This window comes from Leopardus geoffroyi, chromosome D4 (genome assembly GCF_018350155.1).
Source record: "Leopardus geoffroyi isolate Oge1 chromosome D4, O.geoffroyi_Oge1_pat1.0, whole genome shotgun sequence".
Classification (NCBI taxonomy): domain Eukaryota; kingdom Metazoa; phylum Chordata; class Mammalia; order Carnivora; family Felidae; genus Leopardus; species Leopardus geoffroyi.
The window spans coordinates 91,911,552-91,916,115 of NC_059342.1; the positions used below are offsets into that span (position 1 = coordinate 91,911,552).

The window sequence follows — 4,564 nt, forward strand, 5'->3', positions numbered from 1 at the left end:
CCACGACCAGGGCAAAAGATCCAAGGACAAGCCACGGTCGCAGGATCGGGGCTTTGGGACAGTCGTCTCAGACATGCCACTCTGGCTCCGTGACTGGACGAGCCCACAGGCAGGGCTGCCACAAGATGTGCTTGGGGTCAGCGAACTGTGGCCCGCGGGCCAAATCCACCGGCTGCCTGTGTATGGCCCACGGGCTGAGGGTGGTTTTCCATGTTTAGCTGGTTGGTGAAAAGAAGAAGAAGGAGTCTGGCTATTTTATGACACATAAAAATGACACGAAATTCACATTTCAAGGTCTGTGTGTAAAGTTTCCGTGGAACACAGCCACACGCATCACTAATTATTGTCTGTGGCTGTTCCCGCCCTCTAACCACAGAGCTGAGTAGCTGCACCAGAGACCCCGCGGCCCGCGATGCCAAAAATATTTACTGTGTCACAACCCTTAACAGAAAAAGTTCCTGATGCTTCTAGATCATGGGACTGAACTTTTAAGGACCGTGGGCCCGTGAGCATCTACCGGGAGTAACGGTCATGCTCCCTGGAAGAAGTCCTGGGTACGTGACCACGCGTCTGTGTGCACGGTGTGAGGAGGGACGTGACCTGCCAGGAAGGCCAGCCGAGCACTTGTCCCCAATCCAGGGACATCAGTGGCTCTCAGCCGAAGGCAGTTTGGCCCCCCGGGGGCCACGTGACAGTGTCTGGATATGCGGTGTTTTGCCGCCAGTGGGGGAGGCTGGCATCTAGTGGGTGGAGCCAGGAATAACGCTCAACAGCCGCGATGCGCAGGACGGCCCACGACGGACCATCATCTGGCCCCAGATGTCAAGAGCATGAGGCTGAGAACCTGCGGTAAAGAAACGTGATTCCGGTCTGCGCGCGAGTCGTCGTGCCGGACCTGCATCCGCTGGACGGGGCAGGAAAATCGAGGGTGGGGTGGGTGGCCGGTCCCGCTGGGGGCCCCGCGAGGCTGGCGGGCTGCACTCGCGGGTGGTCTGCTTCGGCCCGGCGGACCCGAGCCTTTTGAGGTCCCTCTCCGGCTCCTGAGCGCCGGGCCCTGTGCTGGACCCTGAGGAGCAGGCTGAGGAAGAAAGCTGGCTCGTGCTTTTGGTTCGTTTTAATGCCAGATGGGGGACAAAAATCACACCATCGAGACAAGGCCTTTTGTGGTTAATGGCCCCACGCCCGCCATTGTTTCCTACGGCCCCAGCCCCTCCGTCCTCCCAACGCTGAGGCCCGCACGGCGCCCTGGACGGCCCTGCCGTCGGAGTGCCCATTCGACCTTCAGGGCTTCTTTTCCAGTCACTCATTCTGCGATTCTTCCTGGGAAAGCCTCCTCCCTGCCCCCCCCCGCCCCTTCCCTTCCTCCCCCCGCTCTCCTCCCCCTTCCTCCCTCCTCCCCCTTCCTTTGCCTTCTCCTCCCGCCTTCCCCCTCCCCCTCCCTTTTCCCTCCCCCTCCCTCCCCTTCCCTCATTCCCTTCTTCCCTCTTCCCTCCCTCCTTCCTTCTCTTCCTCCTGCCCTCCCCCCCTTCCCTCTTTCTCCTTCCAGAATTGGTCTCAGCCTTTCTGTGGACACTCACCACTTTTTTTCCAGCCTCTCAGATGGAGCCTCTTGGGGTGCAGAGCAGTGAGCTGCAGACTGAGCGCCTCAGAGGCAGGCCCCGCGCTCCGTGTCACTGCCCGGCCCTGGAGCCAGCCCAGGCCGATGTTCCACAGCCCTCTGATGGCTGAATGGGAGCCCGGAGCGATCTGACAGCATAATGGGCATGAGGTCGTGTGAAGGAGGCTGGCCGTGGACCCGGACCACCGCGAGCTCTAGTAACTGAGCAAAGTTCCTTGGCCGTGGACAGCAGCTGCAGGAGGGAGGGCAGGGCCGCGCTGGGCGGGCAGGGCCAGCTGCGGACGTTCGGAGCCCTCCTCTGGGTCACGCTGATGAATTTTCCAGAACTCAAACGAATCCAGAGCCGACTTGACAGACTCTGAATGGACAGAAAGAAGCATCAGTTGTGCAGAGACCAGGGGCCTCACTCAAGCCAAACTACATGATTCATTTTCAAGAAACTGGGTTTTGGCTGCCTTGCCAGTTCCCTCTGTTTGAAAGTTATTTCCATTAAAACATTCTGGAGGGTTGAGGATATTTTTCAGCGGACAGGGCTCATGCTGAGCTTTATGGCAGTTACTGTGTTTCTGAGCCACTGGTTTTAACGTGGAAATGACTACTTGTACGAAGCTGTGTGCCACGGGGCTCACGACTTGAGTCTGGGGGCCAGGGAGTCAGGCTGAGCCTCTCTCACCCAGCGCACGTGGAGGCCTCGGAGGCACAGATGGAAAATGGAAGGAGCCTTTGGGGCCAACCGGAGGGACCTTGGAGCCAAAGCCCCGTGAACGGGGCCTCCTTCGTTGCTGTGGGGTGTGGCAAGCTCACGGGCCTCGGTTGCTCCTTCCGTGCCGAGTGTCTGTTAGCTCAATCTGTGCCCACAGCTTCTCAGACGTACACATCCTGGGCTTTAGCAACCGGGCTCCACGGAACAGGATGGCCAGGGGTGAAACCCGGGGCTCTGCATTTGAAACCCACGTCCTGGCTGCCCGTGGGCTGACCGCGGGCCCGTTGAGGTTTTCTGGGTGTGCAGAACCCCATTCTCTGGTGGAAACCCGTTCAGTCCGTGCTGCGCCGCTGGTGGCCACCAGCCGCCCGCGGTCACTGGGTGCTTGCCGTGTGGCGAGTGCAGGTGAGGGACGGAATCTTAATTTTTGCGTAGCTGTAATGAATTTTAAGTTGATAGGAAATCGTCAAGGTCATGAGCCTGGTCGGGATTTACACCCGGGATTTTGTTTGCCTGTCTCTCAAACCATTTAAAGATTCCCACTACGATGGGGGGGAAATATAGTTGGCTATTTCATGTTTGGGCATTCAGAATGTCTCAGAGATTCTTTTTTTCAGAGCTGGGAAAAAAAAAAAAAAAAAAGTCCCCAGACCCCATACAAGGGAATGGGATCGAAATATCAGCCGGCCATCCAGTCTACCTCTCATAGCGTCTGTGCACAAAGGAACTGTCACCTTTCCGGAAGCCTCCATGGTATTTCAGAAGTGGCTAGAGCAGCCACTACGTGGTCTCAGGAAGGCTGGCACCACCCAAGCTTCCTCCTGTCTGCACCTGAATCAGACTCTCCCAGTTCAGGGGCCACCTGCCGGCAGCTCTGCAGGACCCCATCCGTGTCCCTTTGTCACCCACCGGCCCCGCGCAGTGGAATGTGCCCATCGACATCCCCACACTCAGGCCACCGGGAACAGTCTGTCCCTGCAGGGGCCAGGAGGTGTCTCAGCGCCCACAGATGCCCCCCCATCCCGGCACAGCTGCTCAGTGCCCAGAGTGACAGAGACTTTCCTGCCCATTGACTCACGCAGCCCGGAGGGGACAGCAGACGGGTGCAGAGTCTTGCTGGAGCAGTCGGTCTCATCCCAAAGAGGAGGAGGGAAAGCAGGCCAGCCATTTGAATTAGGCGATGAGCTGACCCCACAGGCCCTCCTGCCCCCAAAGCTAATTTTTCTCGAAGAGACCCGACAGGCAGCCACCCAGATCCACAACTCCGTGTGTGCTGGAACTTACGTAAAGCCGCACGTCCCTTCTGAGCGAGCAGCATGGCTTCCCTGACCCCGGCTCAGGTGTAAAGGTGCAAAGACAACCAGCTCGAGTGCCCTAAGCTGTGAGGGCGTCATGGGGGGTGAGTGATAGAGACTGAGAGCCAGCCGTGGAGCTGGGAAGGCTGGTCCAGATCCCAGCTGGGACACATCATTTTTCTTTCTTTCTTTTTTAAAAAAATTTTTTTTTCAATGTTTATTTATTTATTTCGAGAGACAGAGAGAGAGAGAGAGAGAGGCAGAGTGGAGGAGACGCAGAGAGAGGGAGACACGGAATCCGAAGCAGGCTCCAGGTTCTGAGCTCTCAGCACAGAGCCCGACGCGGGGCTCGAACCCATAAACCGTGAGATCATGACCTGAGCCGAAGTCGGACCCTTGACCGACTGAGCCACCCAGGCCCCCCCAGCCGTGCCCCGCCGTGAAGCGGAGGTGACAGCATCCACGTTCCAGGCTCCTTGCAAGAACACAACCGGGTTTTGCATCTCAAGCACTTACGTGGTGCCGGGCGGAGGGCAGACGCACAATTCCCGGCATCCGTTACTTGCACCGTGCAGTCACCTCTGTATCTTGGAAGCAGCCGTTCGCCGTGAGAACAAAGGCCGAACCAGCAGCCTGGGGCCCGGGGCTCGCAGTGCTTGGCCCCACACGGTGCTGATCCGGGGTTTCCATGCTGTCGTCACTCCGGTGAGTGTCCTCGGAGTACAAAATCATGACGCGGTCGAGAGCATTGTATCAGCTGTAAACAACATGCAGCCAGAAGGGAAGATTTACAGTCGCTGGATGACCCCTGTCACTTCTTCCGGTGACGTTGACTTAAGATTGAGCTTCGGACAAGTGCAGCCCCTGCCCCCTCAAAAGACCGTCAACCCACTGTGAAACCTGCTGTTGTTTTAATGTGTTTATAAAGTAAACAAAACGGGCGCCTGG

General features: G+C 57.9%; 1 long non-coding RNA gene across 1 annotated transcript; it reads right to left on the reverse strand.

Moving 5' to 3' along the window:
- Positions 1 to 407: 407 nt before the first annotated feature.
- LOC123592404 lies at positions 408 to 2,040 on the reverse strand. Its single transcript, XR_006709756.1, has 2 exons — positions 1,578 to 2,040; positions 408 to 1,078 (listed from the first exon to the last, which is right to left on the reverse strand). It is a non-coding gene; the product is annotated as an uncharacterized LOC123592404 (long non-coding RNA).
- Positions 2,041 to 4,564: the final 2,524 nt, after the last annotated feature.